Source organism: Panthera tigris, chromosome C2 (assembly GCF_018350195.1).
Source record: "Panthera tigris isolate Pti1 chromosome C2, P.tigris_Pti1_mat1.1, whole genome shotgun sequence".
NCBI lineage: Eukaryota > Metazoa > Chordata > Mammalia > Carnivora > Felidae > Panthera > Panthera tigris.
The window spans coordinates 61069908-61091805 of record NC_056668.1 but is presented as its reverse complement, the minus strand read 5'-3'; the positions used below and the strand labels follow the sequence as shown (position 1 = coordinate 61091805).

At 40.4% G+C, this 21898-nt stretch overlaps 1 long non-coding RNA gene across 3 annotated transcripts in view; it reads left to right on the top strand.

Annotated features, from left to right (window-relative positions):
• Positions 1-21898, top strand: part of LOC122230488 — a 115593-nt gene that overhangs the window by 18858 nt on the left and 74837 nt on the right. For 2 of the 3 annotated variants that reach the window (XR_006207465.1, XR_006207466.1), the window contains one exon: positions 812-1048. The exons of the other annotated variant lie outside the window; for it this stretch is intronic. This is a non-coding gene — a long non-coding RNA (uncharacterized LOC122230488). Of the gene's footprint in view, positions 1-811; positions 1049-21898 lie in introns of those variants that run through there. 3 annotated transcript variants of the gene reach the window in all.

Genomic DNA, 21898 nt, shown 5'->3' with positions numbered 1-21898 from the left:
TACACAGGACAAATAAATCCTTACTATATACTATACACAATAAAACACCCATGGAACATTACTTCCCTGCAAGAGCTACTACTACTGCCTGAATTCCTGTGAATGTATTTCACTGGTTCTCTTTAGGACTCAGCAAGGCCCTGATCACATGCTGATCACACACAGAGAGCCAGATTCAGACAATTAAAGTCGTGATTTGTTTTTGCTCCCATCAAAACTTGATAACTAAATGGTAGCAGTAGTTAATGTAGCATTTTATAAGCAACAGTGAATTACCCATGGTTAGTGACTAATAATAAATTAGTATGATTATACTCAACACAGACAAAAAATGTCTACAGATGGGAGCTAATGTCACAAGCACGAAAAAGAGAAAGTCGGAATCAGGTTACACAAAATCACGGAACAGGCAACTTGAAAAAACAGATCTGTCTCCTTTTGACTTCTGCTTAGGTCAGAACCTCCTTGACCACTGCATGATGTGGCCACCACAATGGCAAGATGGCTCTTCTCTGCCTTCTCTCTCACCCCAATGAAGGGACCAGCTTATATAGGTTCTGCCTAGGACTTCACTGGTTTTAGTACAGAAAATTCTGTATTTATTACTTAAATTTGGCTTCCAGTTATGGTAACTGTGGTAGGCAGAATAACGGCTTCCCAAAGATATGTGAATCCTATTCCCTGGAATCTGTGACTATGTTACCTTACATGGCAAAAGGACTTTACAAATATGAGTAAGAATTGTGAAGTGAAAAGATTAGCTTGGATTATCCAGTTGGGCCCTACCTAATCACATTGTCCTTAAAATCAGAGTTTTTTCTGGCTGTAGTCAGAGAGACATGTGACTACAGAAGAATGGTCACAGAAATGCAACATTACTGGTTTTGAAGACAGAGGAAGCTTCTAGAAACTGGAACAAGCAATGAAATGAACTCTCGTTAAGCCTTCAGAAAGAAACAGCCCTGCTATACTTTGATTTTAGCCCAGTGAGACCCACACTGGAATTCTGATCTATAGAACTGCAAAGAGAATAAATGTGTTGTTTGAAGCTGTAAGTCTGTGGTAATTTGTTTTGGTAGCAGTAAAAACACTAATGCAGTAACCACCTCATCCTGGTTTGCCCAGGAGTGTTCAGTTTTAAAACTAAAAATCCCACATCCTGGAATTCCTTCAGTCCTGGACAAACCAGGACTGTTGTTCACTCTACCCTCATTTCTCATTCCCAGGGTTGGGCTGTAGAATTCTCCACGGATACTTAGGTACCCTCCAATGAAATTATCTGGCTTCTCAAAAGATGCCCTAAAGCAACAATTCTCAAACATTAGTGTGAATCAGAATCACCTGGAGGGCTTGTTAAACCAGATTGCTAGGCCTACCCCCAGAGTTTCTGATTCAGTAGATCAAGAATGAAGCATGAGAATTTGCATTTCTAACATCTCCTCGGTACATAATGATGTCCTTCTGAGGCCTATACTTTGAAACCACTGTCCTAAGAGACAAAAACCTCTGGGGCAACCATGAATAGAGTTTCATCTGCCCATGTGCCAGGCATAGATAAAAATGAGATGGATTTGTGGGCAGGTATCAACTGTTAGAGCTGATCAAACACACAAGTCTGAATCTTCTTGATCTGCTAGAGCACATGTGAAAGACTTTCATTTCTGTCTTTGACAAACTTTGGCCCCTGGGCAAGTGACCTACTACTCTGACTCTCTGAATAGGAGCTAACCCATGTAAAACACCTGGCATGGTGTCTGTCATATGACACTGCTCAATACACGATAGTCACATAAGAAGCCAGTCTTTTCCAAAATATCACTCACACAGCTCACACACCTAATGAGAATGTGGAATGGGGAGGTGGGTATTTGCCATTGAACTTTGGTGTGAATATCTGAAGTCTTGGTTATACTATTCAAATTCAGCAATATTCCCACCACAAATTCAAAAATACTGATTTCCAGGATTCTCCTATTTTTCATTCATTCAAAAACATGTTTGAAACAACTCTTATGTACAAATAACCAAGTTAAATGTTGTAGTCCCTTCCAAGTGTAGGGTTCATCAATTATTCAACAAATATGTATTAAGGGCCTACATAGTGTGGCCAGACACTATTGTAGGTGCTGACATTACAATGGGCAAGAAGACAGAAAAGATCTCTGCTCCCACAGAACTCATGTTTTAGGGAAGCTAAACAGCATGCAAAAACAGAGGAGAAAAGAGGTGAATGAGAATGTCAGTGGTCTCATGTATTATGACAAGACAAAACTGGCCAGGGATTGCCTTATAATAAAAAGGTAGTTCTGGATGTCCTCTCTAAGAAGGTGGTATTTGAGTTGAGATCTGAATAACTGGGAAAATCATTGCAATCAGAGGAATAGCTAGAATAAACTAAGAAGGAATGAGCTTGGTACATACAAGAAGTGGCCAAAAGAAGAACAATGTGAATGGATCATAGTGCACAATGGGGAGAGACAGGACATGGAAGGATTCTGTGATTCTATGATGTTGTAGATCCTGGACTGCCATGGATTATCTTTGGCAGCAGGAAGCTTTATTAGGTGGAAAAACAACAACAACAACTGATTTTAAGGTATATATCCCATACATGGTTAGTTTTTTATGTCCGTTATTCTGATGGCTAATCTGGTTTCGGCTTGTAGGAGGCATATGTTATTGTCAATCAAACTTTTCTTTTTCCTCTTTTTCTAGAAAAGTCAGCAGTTTTCCTATTCCTACAGTTTGGTTGGTTGGGGTAAGATTCCAATCAGAGTGTTACCCTAGCCACAGGGATGTAAATAGCATAGGCAAAACCAATCAGAAATTTTCTTGGGATTTTTCTAACTAAAATTAATGGGAATAGCTCTTCTTCCTCACAAGTTATGAAGCTTTAAAGACAAAAACCTGAGGCAGCTTATAGACACGGTTGCAGCCTCATGGGGAGAGCTGGTGTTAATGAGTGAAAAGAGAGAAGTAGAGTTGAAGTATGGGGAGACAGATATGGAAATCTGAGGTCCTCATTTGCCTAGATGAAGACCACAGGACCTATACTTCCCCCACTATTGCCACAGTTTGGTTCTCTGAGCAAAAAATTCCTCTATGGTTTTAAGATAGCTTGAGTAGAGCTTCCATCATTTCAACTGAGCTGTTACACTATTCATGACTTCACCTTGAACCTGGGTGTTTCCCAATTCCTGTCTGCCTGGTCTTGTCACAGCCTCCCCAGGCACCCAACCTCTGTTTATATGCAGCTTTCCTTGATTCTCCCTATTTGGAAAGGGGTATAACATAGTTGTTAGAACCTGAGCTTTAAAGATACAGATTTGTGACTGAACTCCAGCTCATTTTAGACTAACTACCTGGCCTAAGTCAAGTTTAACTGATCTGAGTTCCAGTTCCCTCACCTGTAGGGAAATGGAAATAATAAGAGTGCTTGCCCCCCAAATTAAGTACAAATTTTTTTGAATTGGGGTGGGGAGTGCAGGGGTTAAGTGAGATAATGAAAGTAAGGCACACAGCACCATAAATGGTAGCCTTTATTATAACTCAGCATTCAGTGCCCCTTCTCTTTGGGGTTTGCTTTCTGCTGCCGGCCAAATGGAATAAAATTGCTTCATCATTTTCATTTTCTCCCCCACTACTGCCTTGTTGCCTGGATTATCAGTCCATAATCTATAAAAGAAAAATTGGGCTGTGTCCCCATGCAGATATAAGTAAAACTGAGGTGTGTGCCCCCTCCAAGTGCAGGTGCTGTGTACTTGAGATCACTGATGCTATTGTAAGACACTGTGTCACTGCTCTGACATGAGAAAGGGTGAGATTGGCTACACACAGTTTTACAAACTGGTAGGTGTTTGGAATTGAACTATGAAGGTGTTCTACTATTCAGAGTGTTGACAAGATAATATATGCAAAGCATTTGGTTTGCTTGAAAGACAGGTAGGAGCAAAATACAAAGTAGGATTAATTATTGATTATTTGAGGGAAGGAGAAATAGGAAAGCAGAGACACATACTTCTCTCTTGGCATATTTTACATTCTGCCTTGTGTTGCAATTATTTCCCTATCAAGATTATAAACTCTGAGATGAGAGCTTTGCCTTATGAATTATTGTATCTCCTATAATCTCTGGAAAATAGGTTTCCAACAAATGTTGGTTAAATGAATATTGAATGAATAATTGGAATATATGGTTAATGACAAAACAACATTTACTTTGTGTGAAATAAATAAGCAAGTAAGAAGGCAGTGTGATATTGTGAGAGAAGAATTTTTAGGTTCAAATCCAAGTTCTTCCATTCATTGGTTTTATAAACTTAGGTCAATACTTGATAGATTTTATCTTTTTTTTCATCTAAATAATAGGAAGTTCAATGCCCACTTGGCATATCTGTGGTGAGGATTAAGTATAACAATGCCCAGAACTGCTATAAATTATAATTATTAGTAGAATTTTAATGTATTAAGTTATATTCTAGGTAGTTCTGTTTGTTTCCCTCTGGTTGACCAAGTTACCTCGCTGAATGGCCTTGATCAGACGCTTCCTTAAAATGGCCTGTTTCCCTCAATTACAACTGGAGAACATTGCATCTTAAACTATTTTTCTTTCTCTTATTTTAAATGTAATTAAATCAACATTCTAGGCCAAGTTTTAAAAAAACAAGACTTCACACTTACTGTACTACAACTAGGCATATCTCCTGCTTTGGTCAGGCATTCCAGATGGCTGCTGCATTCCCTTGGCTGTTCCTTTGCTTGTGAGGTTTTTCTGGGATTGAGTTTGTTCTTAAGAGGCATCAAAGACCCTTGATAAAACATGGCAGGTGTTCTTTAAAATGCTTTATAAATTTATCACTCAGTTAAAAAATGCATAGGAAGAAAATAAATCTGTTTGTGGATCCAACTCAGGAAGAAACTAGAGTGATAGCACAGATAATTCACCCGTTAAGTTGCTCACTAGGCCCAGCAAACTCTTAATCCTCCAGATATTTTTTGCTTGACTAGGAAGGCAGCAAACTATTGCCACCCCCACCTTCCATGATGAATGCTCCATATAATGATCAAATCACCCACTTCTTAATTCTAGGTCAATTTCAGAGAATTTCTGATGGGCTACTAGATGGAAAATTCAGGGTTTGGGAAAGGTGAGGGAGGGAGGGATGGATGGAGAGCTTCTAGTAGGCTGGACTTAAGAGTATAGCTCATAAAAAATAATCACATACCGATGATGGGCAACCTTTCCAGTGACATGTCTTTTTTGTACCACAGTATGGTAAAAAGAAATCATTGTCTTCAGTTTTGAAACACCACACAGGGGATGCCTGGCTGGCTCAGTTGGTAGAGCATGTGACCCTTGATCTTGGGATTGTGGGTTCAAGCCTCCTGTGGGATGTAGAGATTACTTAAAAAAAAAAAAAAGTTGAAGTACACACAAAACTAGTGTCCCAGGTACAGGGCAAAGGGAATCTATGAAAAACACTCCTCTGTTTCTTCTTTACTCTCACACAATTACCGCACAATACTTCTGACACCAGATGTGTGGGCTTTCCACACATCAGTCAATTCTCTGACACCAGTGAGGTGTCCTACAATTCAATACAATTCTGACACTAACCTGGAGTTAGTGTGTATCCCACAGGTGAAGGGCTCAGACTTACAAGATTGCCCCAACTTCAAACACCAACTGTAAGTCCCCAAGTTATCACCTATATTTTTAATTTTGTTTTTTAAGTAGGCTCATGCCCAAGGTGGGACTCAAACTCATGACCCTGAGACCAAGGGTCAGATGCTCCACCAACTGAGCCACCCAGGCACCCCTGTCACCTGTACTTTTGACCAACTGGCTTTAAATAGGGATTCCCATGACCCCTCCTTGGGTTCAATAATTTGCCAGAAAGGCTTATAGAGCTCAGAGAAACTCTCATTTACATTTAATGGTTTATTATCAAGGATATAATAAGGGGTACCTGGGTGGCTCAGTTGTTTACGTGTCTGACTTCAGCTCAGGTCATGATCTCATTGTCTGTGAGTTTGAACCCCATGTCAGGCTCTGTGCTGACAGCTCAGAGCCTGGAAAAACTTCAGGTTTTGTGTCTCACTCTCTCTCTGCCCCTCTCCTGCTCATGCTGTGTCTGTCTCTCTCTCTTTCAAAAATAAATAAACATTAAATTTTTTTAAAAAAAGATATAATAAAGAATATGAATAAATAGCCAGGTGAACAGATACATAGAGTGAGGTCTAGAAAAGTGCTGAGCTCAGGAGCTTCTCGGTCCCTGTGAAGTTAAGGTGTGCCACCCTCCTGGCATATAGACTTGTTCACCACCCCAGAAGCTCTCTAAACCTGGTACTTGGGGATTTTTATGGAGGCTTCATCATGTAGGAAGAATGGATCATTAACTCAATCTCCAGCTCCCCTCTTCTTCCTGGAGGATGAGGGGTAGACCTGAAAATTCCAACCTTCTAATCATAGCTTGGTCAGTCTGGCAACCAACCGTCATTCTGAAGCTGTCTAGAAGCCCACCAAGAGTCACCTCATTAGAGCAATAGACATTTCTAAATTCCAAGAGATTTAGGAGCTCTGTGTCAGGAACTTGGGTCAAAGACCAAATATTAGAACAAATGTTCCTACTACTCTTATCATTTGGGAAATTACAAGGATTTTAGGAGCTTTGTGCCAGGAACTGGAGATAGAGACCAATATATATTTTTTCTATTATTTCACAAAATCTAACTACTCTATAAATAAAGCACAAAAATGAGAGTTGATACAGATGAAATGGGAAAGAGTCCTTTAGATTCTGTCTTTGATCAATTTTCCAAAGTCAGTCTCCCCTGAGCAAACAATTGGTCAAATGACCAGCTAAAAGAATACATGTGCTGTCTGGTTTTTATTTGGTCTTCATACAATGTTTTAAGAAATGTCCAATTTGTCTCTGACCAAACTCCCTTCTGCTACAGCTGGAGACAGCAGAGAATAGTTTTTGTAAGCTTTCCTGAGCCACAGCTGTGATGAAGGACCTTTCCCAAAGCCAGAAGTTCTGTGACCTGATCTACCTCAGTCTCTAGCATCATCCCCATAGGTACAACTAGTCCACTCTTAGTGATAGGTGACTGTGTCCAGTGTAGTCCGTGGGCAACACCCAGTTTTGTCACCTCCCCTTCCTAGGCTTCCATCACTCTTCTGCTATCCCCTGGCTACCCAAGAGTCCCAACCACAGGTGTCCAGTGGGACTCTACCCTCCTGCTATACCTGCCCATTTCCCTTGGGCACTTCCCACATACACTTCTCTCTTTGTCTCATACCTTAGAACCTATCTGTTTTCCAAGGTGAAAGCTAGTTAAACTGATAAATGGAGTGTATTACTCTTTCCAGAGGGCATATTCATATTTTAGTGAGTGGCTTATAGAGGAATAGCCTATAAATACTAAAATAATAAATAGCTCTCATTTATTGTGCATCTAATACACATCAGGCACCAAGAATCACTTTACATCCATTATTTCTATTCTGTGCCTCAATTGCATAGGGCATATATTTGCCATTTTACATAATGAGGAAACTGAAACAATTTGCATGAGGTCACAGATCCAGTAATGGACAAGGCTAGAAAATGATTCTGGGTCTATCTGGGTTGATCTGACTGAGCATCTCTAATGCAGGACTTTAGGTAATAAACAATAACCACAAAGCACTTTCAATGCCATAATAGTAAAGTAACTTGGGGGTGAATAGTGTCCTCAATAACTTTTATATCACACCTCATTGTAGGCAGCTCTTCCCATCAAGACAATCTTGATCTAAACTAAACATTTTACTGGTCATCAATCCCAAGGTAAACAGATCTAAAGAGCTCTCTTGATCTCAAATCCCTGTCGATCTTGAATATAGAGCTTCTCTGCTTTCTCCAGGTTAGAAATGGGGATCTCACAGGACAGTTCATAAAGGATTGAGAAGTCAGTTGAAAGACAGAATTCCATTAAAGCTGAGGATCAAGCCTGTTGAGCTAGACGTACACCCCTCTGTGACCATGGCGATATCCAGGGAACCCAAGAAAGCACAGTTTGGTCTATGAAGAGAAATAGGATGAGACCTGTAAAAAGGTAGACTTGGTGAGTAATCAAGATGAGAAAGATGTGGGCCAAGAATAGAAGGGCACTAAATTCAGAAACGATTCGTCTTCAAGTAATCTCCAAAGCTGAGAAAAGTTGCAAGTTCCATTTAGGTAACTACTTTTCTGGGTTTTTTTTTATGAACAAAGACTCTCACATCCCTAGGAAAGCAGAGTTTATTATACCTAAGACAGTAATCATGAGAGTATCTCTGTTGACATAGCACTGGGATGACAAAGAAGAATATTATGTAAGCCCCCAAGGCAAAGCTAAAAAGGAGGAGTCCAAAGACATTGGGTTGTGGCTGTCAAAGGGCACATGCCCACACCCCCCTACTTGCCAAAACTTTGCATCCAACAAACTACCTACCTCCCGACACACACACTCCCTTTCTCCATCCATCCCAGTGAACTGGAATTCATGGAGCACTTTTTCCATGGAAGACCTTGGGTTTGGTAACTGAGAAATACAAAGATGCATGAAACATAGCCTTGGGTCTGTGGTATTTCCTAGACCCAGAGAATCACACAGCTGAAAGTAAGGGCTTTTCACTAGAACTGCATTTAAATCACTTTAAATTCTTGTAAGTCTTTCAAAGTCAAACCTTTTTTTTTCAAGGGTCCCACTGCAAAGTCTATGAACCTAAAAACAGCAGTCACTAACATTCTGCAACCATGTAACTCTACTGACTACTTCATAGGCATTCTTTAATCCTCACAGAGACCCTCTGGGAGAGGTATTATTATCCCTGTTTTTATAGATGAGAAATTGAGGTCTAGAAAGGTTAATCAGTGACCAAGCTGGAATATTCAAGGAAGTCTGACTCCAAAGCCAATGCTAATATTTACCCTACTGCCCCTCACTTGCGTTATACCAGAATGGGTGTCTGGGATCACATTTATACCACAGATCCCTGAAATCATGGTGGGTAGAAGGACAGGTGAGGCAACCACCCCATATATTCGACTAGGGGAAAAATCTGGTCTTTTTAATAAATCTAATGAGATGATAACAATCAAGGATATGGCCCAGAATTAGAAAGTGGGTGGAGTTCAGTCAATTTTCTGCAAGCAATAATAAAATAGATCCCTAAGGCGGGTAGCGTTGCCATATGGAGATGGTATGGAACAATTCATTTTCACGGTGCACTAGAAGACAGCAGAACACCTCTTATTGAGTCCCAGATCTGCCACTTACTAATTGTATGACTTTGGACATGTCACAGCTTCTGAGTCTTAGTCTCCTCATCTGTGAAATGACTGTGTCACAGTACCTGCCCCAGGCCTGCTGTGGAACTCAACAGAATAACACACACAAATCAATTAAAAAACTACCAGTGCTCTTGCAAAATTGGCTATTTTAAGTTACTTCCACTTCCACGGAGATTTCCTTTATGTTCTACATCCCTTTTCTGTCTATCTCCCTGCCTCTCACTATGCCATTTTCTCAGAAAGCCACAGATTTCAATGTTCAGGGATAGAATGTGATTTCTTTATGATCAATCATTCAAACAAGTGGGTAGAAAAAGTTCCATGAAAAAGAGACCAGGGTGCTCAGATCGACAGCTAGTGGCATCTGTGACAGCTGCTCAGGGCAGCATCTTCTTCTCACCATGGGCCTCAGGAATCCTGAGCCGGGTGGCAGGGAATCCTGCTGTTGGCTCCTGGTTTTCTTCTCTGCAGGCTGACGCTCAGGGAAAGCAAACTCCTTCCCCATTTGCCTGAGGGGAGAGATGCCTAATTATGTACTGTGCTTCTGATTTCCCTCTGGAAGGCTGGCGCCAGGGCCTGAACTCAGCTCTCCCTCAAATCTCCAGAGACACAGGCTCCTGGAAAGCCTCAGCCACCGCCCTTCCCCCACCCTGCCTGAGCATACAGGCTCACGCAGCCCCCCACCTCCCCAGAACACAGACAGACAATGGCTGTCAGCACCAATCCAACCCCACCCAATACCACCACCCTGAGACCAGGATGGAGAGAGTCAGGAATACAGTGGGTGACCAGAGGCACTGCTCTGCACAGAATAGCTCTTGGGGCTTTGACCAAGCCTGTTTTAAATATTCTATTCACATGTATATTCCACCAGTGCTTTGACAGTTTTTCCCTGGTGAGCAGGCCCTGATTTTCATATTTCTTCCCCTTGCTTTCAGAGAGCTTGCCTTGTAGGAAAAACTCCCTTCCCCCCATCCCTGCCTGGTATTACCCCTGAGAACATTCCTGACTAAGGCTGTTTCCAGCCTGCATTCCCTGCCCCCTCCCTTCTATTGCTTGGAGAAACTATACAGTGAAAATTCAGAAAATATTTCATCCCCTTAGGAAAAAGCAATTTGAATGTTTTAGCAAGGAAATCACTTCAAAAGCATTTGCTTCCACCCACCCCCTCCAGCAGCCTGAGAAGCCAGGAAATGAAGGCAGATTCTACAGTACAGACACCATCAAAGAGTAAATCAACACCCCAGGGACTGCAGTGAGGGCCATTCTGTTGCATAAACACCCAGCCACAGCCCATTAAATGGGCCTGGTTTAACCAAATCACAGGGCTTTCCTCTGGGCTTCTAAGCCCAAGGGCTCCCTTTACTCCTGAGTGGCTGTCCACAGCATCATTCCCTCTGGTGTCTGCAGATTTCATCCATATGGTTTCCATTTCTCTTTCACAAAATGGATGATGTTGACTCTGTTAAATAAGAAGAGTCTCCAATCCACTGTGGTGGCACCTGCTACTAGCATCACGTAAATTTACAGCTTGATTGATTCTGACCACATATTACATTGCCAATTCGATTTTCTTTTTTTCCCTTCCTCCCTTCTCAGCTACCCTCCTTCCTTCCTTTCTCAGAAAGAGGTGAAAAAGATGACAAACTGTAACGACAGTAAAATTATGACCTGTTTCTTTCAAATCATTGGCTCCAACTAGCCTTTAAAGCAAAGACCAATCTTAAGCTTTTTATGAAAGATTGTGAGTTTCTGTCACTGGAAAGAGGGACACTATGGTCCAGCAGCAGCAGGAGCAGCAGCACCTGGGCACAGGCTTGACAAGAAGAATCTCAGGCACTATCCCAGACCAACTCAAACAGTCTGCACTTTAACAAGATCTCCAGGTGATTCAAATGCAAGTTAAGGTTTGAGAAGCACTGGTCTATGGGATGGTGACACATCACACTCCCCTTCCAGGACTTTTCCCTTACCATAAAACCACACTAAGTCATTGGTAACAGTGTCTGCTGCTCTGTGTGTAAAATTACCAAGTTCAGTGGCTCTGCTGACAGTATATACATAGGATCTTGTACAAGCTCAGTGAGCTATAGGGAGCTCACATGTCAGGAACTGAAACACAGGAAGGGGCCAATAGACTCAATTACTCTGGAAGCCAGTGCTGCCTGGTAGCTCAGCTTTGGCTAAGAAGACTCACCAGGAAGACAGGTTGCCCCAAGCCAGGTCTTATCAGCTGCTCCATAGCCTGTGAGCCCCTGCTGACCCTGGCATCAGGGAAACAACTCTGGACCAGAAATCAGCAAACCTAGATTCAAAGTCTCCTTTCATCTCATCCTGCTTTTGGACAGGTTACTACATATCCTCAGTTTCTTCATCTCTACAGTGAGACTATTACATTAATACCAGCTTAGCCTGCCACACAAGTTAATTGTGAGGATCACATGAAATAACATATTTGAAAACACTGTAAACCATGGAGCAGTATTTAATTATTATTTATTATTGCTAATTAGTATAGAATCACAGAACTGAGGTAGCTTCAGATTGGGAGAAAATTAATAGATCCAATCTCCTTCCTTATGCAGGAATCCCTTTCTTGCTAGGAGGAGAAATCACCAACTGATTCTCTCCTATAACCTCTGAAAAAGAAAAAAAAAGGACAATAAAAGGATGGATGGATGGATGAACATTTGTTGAGCATCGGTACTGTGTTAGATGTTTTTGCATATATTCCACAGATGCTCACAGGAGCAAGAGCACACAGACATCCTGGGGTGGATGTTGTGATGTACCCTCCCCTTTAGGAATGAAGGAATAATTCTTCCAGTTATCAGGAGTGCTGTTGGCAGAAAGCGCTCAATCCCCATCCCACTTTGGAGGATTACTTTGGGTAAAGAGAGTTGCTTCACCCCAGGCTGCATCCAACAACTGCTCAACACAAGGGTATCAAGGGCCCAGCTCTCTTCTCCAACTCCAGATGGCTCTAAAGGGTCATCTCATTTGTGTTTTCCACTGAGACTAAATCAAAGCTCCACTTGTCCTTCTGCTCAGTCCTACTTCCTTCCCTTCCCTTCTCTAGGGATCTATCACAAGAAAACTCCCTAATAAACTACCTGCTTGATAATCTCCACCTCAGAACTTGCTTCTCAGAGAACCCAACCTGTGTGACACATCCTCCCACTAATTTCTTAGGCTTTGAGACTATCTTGTGGACCACACACATTCACTGAACAGCCTTGGGATCAGAGACTGTCAGAAATTCACAGTATAACAGAGACTATTGTTTCAAAGTTGAAAGAAAACTTGGGGATCATTTTATCCAAACACATCATTTAACAGAAAAGATTGAGTTTACATACTTTGACTAAGGCCATCTTACTAGTTAATGGCTGAGCCAAAACTAAACTTCAGGTCTCCTAATGATCCAGTATTTTTTTTTCTATCACTGTCCTTGAAAGAGAAGAGGCCTATCACTACACCTGAGGAATAATGTAGTACTCTGCATTAACTTACAAAATTGAAGAACAAAGCATTCAATAACAAACCTCCTGCCATAGTTTTTGGCATGTTTATAAAAACAGATACATTAAATTTTTAAAAATATTGCTGGTTTCCTGTTCTTTCTCAAGATAGGTAACTAGATATATCACTTTGGTTTGGCTGGGCCAACCTCTGTTTTTTGATGATGTATTTGAGGTGGAAGGTAACCCAGGACAGATTCAACAGGCTCTGTTCTGAGAGTCCATTGGGCCTGCTGTAGTTAAACGCAAACTTTAAGGTGTCGGAAATCACTTCTGTGAATTATCATCCTATATAAGGCAAAATGATCATAATGTAGACCTTAGGTTAAGGCACAGAGCAAGCCTGAAGAATGAACAGTGAGGGCTCCAAAAGGGAGCTAAGAAACGTAGAGTCACCTATGGTTCCTTTTAGCTTAAAAATAGGGCATGGTAACTTTTCTCTATGTAATAGGGGTTACAGCCTCTCCTCTGTACACCCATAATACCCTATACAGTCTTGATTTTGTACTGACCACATTGGGTTATGATTCCCCTTTATGGCCATATTGCCCCCACTAACCTAAGTTCTTTGCAGTGAAGCACCATGCTTACCCACCCGAGTGCCGGCCTGTGATTAGCACTGAATGAAATGTCTGCCTATGGCCTCCTCATTCATTCCTCAAAATACCTTGCCCATAAAAGCCTTTTAGGGCTTGAGGATTTGATGAGTTTGGCCCAGAGAGGGATTTTGAGAATTATCTTGTCTTATCCCAATATATTTTATATATTAAGGAAAAGAAGCCAGAGGGCTGAAGAGGTGGAAGGATTGTGGTCCTATGCTATCAAAAGAACCATGTTTTGTTTGGGTTAAATGCTTAAAAAGAATAAATAGGACCCACATTTGATTAGTCCATACTTTTGTCACCTTCCCTAGATAAAGATTTTTAGTTCTTTCTTCTTATGTTTTAAATCTCCCCACTGAAACCTGCAATATGCCTTGTGGTCTGAACCTCATGATAAAACTAGAGAACCAGGGCCCAAAGTTACATTCATGGAATAAGGGTCTTCTGCCATTGATCCTTTCGCTTGTGTGAAATGGGATGGAGCGCAGCTGGGACGCCTACCTCTGTCTTATTAAACAGGGAGCTAATCTGATCAGAGGTTTGGCTTAACTGAGACTGACTACATTTCCTCAGGGTTTTTGCTGCCCCTGTGGAGGAGGGGAGTCAGGATGCAGATCAGAAATATAAGTGCTTTCACTGAGGCATGCCTAGATTTGCAATTCAATTCAGCGAAAGAGAGGAAAAACAAAAACAAAAAAAGATGGAATAGGCTACTGTCTTGAGGCTGAATGCCAGAGGGTCACTGGGTTTCTTAGCAGCAGTGACTATTCAGAGGGGTAGGGAGTCATTGACTTAGAGCAGGGTAAGAAGCACCAAATATATTCTCTGTCACTCTGGAGAGAGAGGTGCCTCCTGGAAAATGGAGAAGATTGCATCGCTGGTTTGATTAGCAGAAGGAGCTGGGTTGAAACTAGCTGAGGTAATCCTATGCACTGTGATTTTCTCAAACACCTCCAGCTTCTACTATTATTGTCATTGGGGATTATCAAAGTCAAGGCAGGTGGAACTGGATAATCATAGAAATATTACCCACCTGTTGTGTTGTTTTTGTAGTGTTACCAGTTTCCAAAAATGTGCTTTGCATCAAAGTATTTTTTATTGCTAGCGTTAATAACATACCTTTGAGGAGCTCAAAAGATAGTACCAGCAAAGAATTAGCAGCAGGTTCCTGACAGTAAAGCTCAGAATACAGGTGGGCTTACAACAGAGTCAGAGTAGAGGCCAGGCACCCCAGGGAGGTGGGAGCCCTCAGCAATAGAAACTGAGGAATTAAACTGCAAGAGAAAAGGAAGTAGTAGAGAAGTGGCAAGAAGCTTTCTTTTGCCCTAATTTAATTTGAGAAATAATTTAGGGATATTTATCCAAATTGCCATTTGATAAAGAATTAAGTGGCATAACTTGATTACCTGATTATTAAACCCAAGAGATGAAACGTTTTCTACACCAGACCAAAAGTATGTCTGATCATAAAACTGAAGGGACCAGTAGTAAAATTCCTTCGCCTGGGATACCCTAGAGCTCGAAGGTGCACCTTGAATGTATCTACTCAGTGGAACCAAAATGGCATAAACTGCAATAATCTTACTTTACTTAGGCAGAATAGGAAACCAGAAATATCCAGAATATCCACCTGAAGACCACAAAGCAAGTATAATAAACTTAATTATGCCTAACATTTGAGTAACACTTGACATTTTTTTAAATGCTTTTGTGGCCCTCTTAGTTTCTTGCAGTATCTGCAACAAATATGACAGCATTATTATATTCATTTTTCCATTTGATCTTTTTCCCTTACTGTCACATTAATTAATGGCAAAAATACACAGGTAAGTGTAGGGCCCAGATTTGCTCATTAGTTCTATGGCATTTGTTTCTTTATAACACAAAGTCCAGAATTTAATTTTAGATATGTGGTTTTGGTATCCAAACCATGCTCTATGCACAGTGGAGAATCTGTCCACCATGACAGTTCATCCTGGGAAATGAGGACTCTCAGGACATCTGCCCCTGTCACCACTGATCAATTCAGGCAAATCACTGCAACTAAATACAGCTAGAGGAGCCAAAGAGGACCATTAGTGTTCCAGTCCACGAGTTACAATATAACCAGCAGGTAATTCATACCATGTTGAATCAGCCAAAATAGAGCACACTACACTTCATCAGTGTGGGCTTTTGCACAAATGACAGGTCCTGATGCAAAGCCAGGGAGGCACAAAGGGGAGATAAAAAGCTACCCTTACACCCCCCCCCTTCTATTTCATGAGACCTAGATAGAAGTGGTTTCTAGAAAAATCAATTTAAAGAGTCATGAGCCTCAAGACACTCAGTATGACTCCTGTCGCCTTTAGAAAGATTTCTAAAACTCTTCTAGTTTTCTAACAGAAGAAAGCTCTTTAGCACAAGGAAAAAAAAAGTTCAGAAAGTTTATAAATATATGTGAAATATATTTAATATTGGCTATATCTGGAGAATGAAGTTTTGGGAGCCCTTTTCCTTTCTAATTATTACATGGTTAATAATATTTCAATTTTAAAATACTATGTATTCATCAGAAAATATTAGTAAAGTCTAGACAGAGACAGAAAGACACACATACACAGTGGATTGGCCTAGGTTCTAGGCCACTGCTATCACCTCAAAGTCAAGAGAGATAATTCGGTTTGCCAAGAGTTATATAGCTAGTTTGCAACAAAACTAACTCATCTGGTTTACCAGAGCTATTGAAGCTTTTTGTCAGTGTCCATGTGGTTACAGAATGGCAGATTACTCTAAAGACTGTTCTTGGTGTAACAACCCATGGTTCTAGGAATTGGAAGGTAATTTGAAAATATTGTCCTCAATAAGGTGGTCAGGTTATCTCAAGACATGTTTGTGAGTGACAGGGAGTACTATTAATAATTATTCCTAGATACCAGGGATAAACCAGAACCTTCTGGGCATACTGGGTTGTATGGTGACCCTGTCAATACACAATCCATTTGCAGCCCTTCATTAGGATTTCAAAATGTTTATGTTCAGCTGCCAATATTTCTGAGAGCAATAGGTGACACAAAAGGAAATAAACTTTAGCCTGTTTGTACCTTTTCAACACTTTTGGAGACATGAAATAGGGGAACAAAACTTGGGTGGTTTATACTCTTTCTGTTAACTGAGGTCAGAATTAGAGTAAAACATTAAATGAGTTCTAGGCTATGGCTAATTGCAGTAGGGTTTGAAGAAGTAAAAACAGTGGGGGGTGGGGAATTCTGGGCAGAAGAAAAAAGGATAGAAAACTGGTGATTCATAATGAGTCTAGTCACATGATCCCCTCAGAGGTAGTATTTAATAACAAAATCACAGAAATAATAGTTTAGGCAACAGGATAAGTGGATGACATTGACAAAATATTGTCAAAGTAAACATCACTCATCACCATGACAAGGGGAGTGCTGAAATGTAAGGATGCCATGCTGATATCACTTTCATATTTTGTGGCTTACAGGCTGTTAAATTCCCAGCCATGATAATACATATTAATGGAAGGTTGGAAGTTAAATAAATATAATTTGAGCAAGCCAATTCTCTGTGGTATGCTTTCTGTAATGGATAAAAAGCTAACTGAAATGATTAGTCATTGTAGAAATAAGGCATTGATCATGTAATAACAATAAGACTTAGCTTCCAAACAGCATGAAGCGCTATTCAAAAGCAATCAAAGATACCATGTCATTTCATCCTCTTAGCAGCTTTGAGAGGGAGGAATTATATTGTTGTCCCAATTTTATAAGTGAGATAACTGTGGCCCAGGGCAATTAAATAATGTGCTGATTGTTTTGCTTTTACTGGAGAAACCAGAACTAGAACCCACATCTCCTGATCCTCCATTCACCTCACAATCCAGTGTTCATTGTACATGATGCCTAGAAAAGAGGTGACCTTGAGAAAGCTGTGGGTTTTGTGACTTCTGACCATCCCTTTTGGCCGAAATCCATCTTTTTTGGTTTTCATATCCCCTAGGGATAATCCATCTCACTCAACCCTTACCCATTCACCATCTGACCTGCCATGCTCTCTGAAAATTGCAACTATGTTTTACCTTTGGAGTAACCAAATTCAATTATAGTTTCTGCCTTTGTGTTTCCTCAGCCTTTTTTCCTACACAAATTGATGGTGACAGCAGCGATACCAATTCAATTACATACCATCTTCTGGTTCCCAGTAATGATTCTGAGTAGGTCAACAGAGACCAGCTAGGAACAAGAATGACCGTGAATTAAAAGGAAAGGATAAAGAGCGAAAGCCTGAATTAGAAACCCATTTTCACTTACTAGGAAAATTTAAGCCAGCTTCTCTCATCGACTAAACAGAGTAAATCATGGAAAGAGAAAGGAAAGAGTAGGTTGGTCAATTTACAAAAGAGGATTTCTGGAAAGGATTAAAAAGCTTTACAATTGTATTGCCCAATGTGAGCAAAACCTAAGGGGTACTAAATAAAATAACATGCTATCAAACAACTGGGTGTTGTAACAAACATGTCCTAGAAGAGTCCGTTATTTTTGGTATTTTAATTGATTGAAAACTGTTTCTGCATTGAGCTCACACCCCATAGCAGGCAGGTCCAGCATGGAGTGCAGATACTGCAGAACCAAGTCCCTGCCCCCAAGGTGATTAGATTCCAATGGAGACGGATGACTGATGTAGGTGCTCTGAAGGAAAAACAAAGGAAGGTAAAAGGGTTGGCAGTCTCATGACAGAGACAAGCTGTTCAGGTAGAGAGGGGTTAAGAAGGGCCTCTCTGAGAAGGTGACATTTGAAAAACAAATGAACTGAGCCCCAAACATGTAACATACACTACCAAATATATTGATGTCCAAACAGTAATAACATTTAATTGTTTAACCTTTGTTTATGTGTTTTACTAGAACAGATTTTAAAGGTTACTCTTTCTGTGACTGTCATCTACCCCAGAAATGACAAGAGGCCAAACAAAAAATTGTTGTCTTAAGAGCTAAACTGAATCCTCTACAAAAATGGAGGCAGTTTATCAAATCAAGTGATTTTTTTCTTCTTCTGTGACAGCCTTTTAGAAACCAAGTCCTAAATAGTCTCCCTCTTCTTGTTCTGCTGTATGTACCTTATTGTCTACTCTTGGGCAGCTACTTACCTCTTTGTGTTTACAGACTATTTTTGTGAGTGTCCACATAGTTCAGATAGGAAAAAAAGAGCCCAATCAATAATCTATTCTGTCATTTTTTTGGCTAAGTCAGAATTTTGATTTGCACATAATAAACCAGTTTGTACTACCAATTTATGTCAATTCAACAAATATTTGTGGTGTAAATACTACTAGGAGGACAATGTGTTAAACACAAAATGGGAGAAAAAGGTGAATAAAACAGTCTTTACTGTTAGACAAGATACAACACAGTATAGTAGGTAAGTACACAAATTACTACAAAATGGGGAAGAGTTATGTTTCTCTCTCAAAGATTTTTTTTTTTTAGTTGAAAGAAGTATTGATGAGGAACATAAATGATTTTGGGGAGGAGAAAAGATGTGAGATGAGCCTTGAAAGCAGGATAGGATTTCAAACTGTGAAAGGAGAACCAGGAGGCATTTCAGAGCAAAGTGGCACCATAAATATATTAATGAAGGCAGACAGAGGCAGGGTATGTTCCAAGAAGGGCAAATATTCCAGTCTGGTTGAAATGAAGGTCATTAGCAGGAAATTAGTGATAAGTAGGTTAAATAGTGGTAACAGGCTAGGACAACTCTATGAAGAACCTAGGATGCTGAAAGGCAATGGGAACCACCATAGAGTTTGAATTGGGAAATGTTTCTAAGTAGATCTAGCACAGATTGGGAGGAAGTAGATGAAAGGCATGAGACTGGCAAGGAATGTACTTCTAAGGTACAGAGGAGAGGTGATGAAAGTCTCAAGTAGAGCGATAGCATTAGGAACAATACTTTTTGAAGAGAAACATAAACTTGTCACTATATGGGTCTTGGCAACTGATTAGATATGAGGTGAGATAAAGAAAGTGCAAAAGATAACAGAGAAGGGGCACCTGGCTGGCTCAGTCAGTAGAGCATGCTACTCTTGATCTCAGGATTGTGAGTTTGAGCCCCATGTTGGACTTCGAGTTTACTTTAAAAAAAAAAAAAAAAGACAACTGAGAAAATAATGGCCACTTGTGGGGAAGAGAAAGAGGAAATAGTTTCAGTTTTATAAATATTAAGGTACCTAAAGGCCATTCAGGTAAAGAGAAAACAGGTGGAAATCTGGGATTGGATCTTGGGGGAGATTTGGTAGAAAAAATCATTTCAGAGGTGAGAATTGTGACCACAAGAGGGAATATGTGAAAAAAAAAAAAAAACTGTAGAAAGCAAAGGGTTATCTTTTACTTTTTACACCTAGCAGGTGTCTGACCTTAGGGAGATATTTTTTGTTAGGTACAACAGGAGAAAGAACCGGAGAAGGGAAGAAATAAGGAGCAGCTAAAGGTAGGAGAGCAACTTATAGAAACCAAGGGAAATGACATTTTCAAGAAAAAAAGCATAGTTAATAGTATCAAATATAACTTTGAGATCAAGGAGGCATAGAACTAAGATGAAGTTGTGGGATTTCCTACTCAATAACGGAGGAAAGCTGGTTTAGAGTATGGTGAGTATAAGCACATGTGTCCACAAAGGAAAAGGAAATAGAGAGCTTATGTGAAAAGTGAAAGCAGAGTAAGGATTCTTAACATGGTCTCAGGGGAGAGGAATAAACAAACATTTATCCCATGCCTACTTTGGCCCAACACTATGCAGGGTACATTAATTTATGTTTTATTATTTAGTTCTTACATCAACACTGTAAAAACATGTTATTATTATTGTCCATATAGATGCAAATCTAAGGTGCAAAGAGGTTAAACAATTTGCCTCAAGACATATATCTATGTCCGCAACAGACCTGAAATTCTGGCCCTTGTGAGGCTAAGGCTCAAGGCCATACCTTCTCCATGACACTGCTCTGAGACAGGAGGGCCTAAAACTAGGTTCACTGGTTTCAACAGGGAAGAAGACAAGGACCTCCTCCTCAGAAATGAGAACAAAAGAGGGGGATGATAAAATACATATTGAAGAAGTCATCTGCTGCAAGTGACTGACTGGAAAACAGAAGAAAAAGTAATCCAATATTTGAAAAAATGAAGCAAGAGATTCCATAATGGTAGCAGTTGCATAACTGAAACAACCTACCATGCGTTATAGGCTGGAGAAGAAGCTAGAAGCTAGAGCAGACCTTGGGGAGGAGGAGTTGAGGGCCTGCAGGTCACAGGAATGAAACACAAGGAAAGGAAGCACACAGAGCTGAAATCAGAGTAGGAGATTTGGAGTTCAAGATCAAGAATATGGGGCCATTTTGAGTGACGTAGCAAGAGTTGAAAAAATCAAAGAAGTAAGGCACCAAGGTATTTAGTATAAAGTCCGAACCACAATGGCTAAGTCTTATAGAGTGCTAAATCACAAGAAATGTGCTAGTTGAAAAAATGCAAAGAAGTAAAAATATGATAACTGTGATTCACATATTGAATTTGGAGATAGAAAGTTTCCAGAATATGAGATTTCTGTAACAAGGAAGGAAAGAGGTAGGGTAGCATAATCAAACAGAAGAACCTTAATGAAAATGTTGCCATGGGAGAGCGGACTAAAAGTAACCACAAGGAAGCAAGGACATACTGATCTCTTCTCCTGGTCATGAGATGCACCTGGCTCCATTAGGAGAGAAATGATGTCCCTGAGGAAAATGTCATAAGGTTGGCCAGATCTCTGAGGGCAGGTTTAAAGACTAGGGGAAATTTATCAACAATCAAAGGACACAGGGATAGGAACAAGTTGAGGAATGGATAGAACATAAGAGAGCCTTTTGGGTGCCACAGGTGAACTAAATAGATGCAGGTATTAGAGAGGAGAATTCACATGCAGAGCTAGATCCAGGACAAATATTAGAGGAGCAGAGTCAGGAGGTAAGCTAAAGAGACTTATTAGCAGTAAAGCAGGATAAGTCCAAGTTAATAGTGATTCATGGAGGCAATTGTGGAACGAAGTATAAATAGCCCCAGTTTTCTAATAGAAGAGGCAAAGCAATTGGGGAAGGAGAACCTGGTGCTTTACAATCTTTCCTGTCCAAGCACTTTATCATACTGATGAGGATTCACACTTCCTGCTGGGATGTAAAGGGGGATAAAGGAACCATATAAAGAGAACCACATAGCTGTTTGATGTCTCAGAAGGTTAACAGAAACAGGGCAGTTGTTCAGGACCTCAGCTCAGGTCTATTTCCAAATGATGTCACGATTACTATTTTTCTTCACTGAATTTATCACACTTAGCATTTTATTTATATTTATTTGTTTTTTCATTATCAATACCCATCCCCCACTAAATTATAGGCTAAATGGGTCAGGAACTATAACTCCCTGCT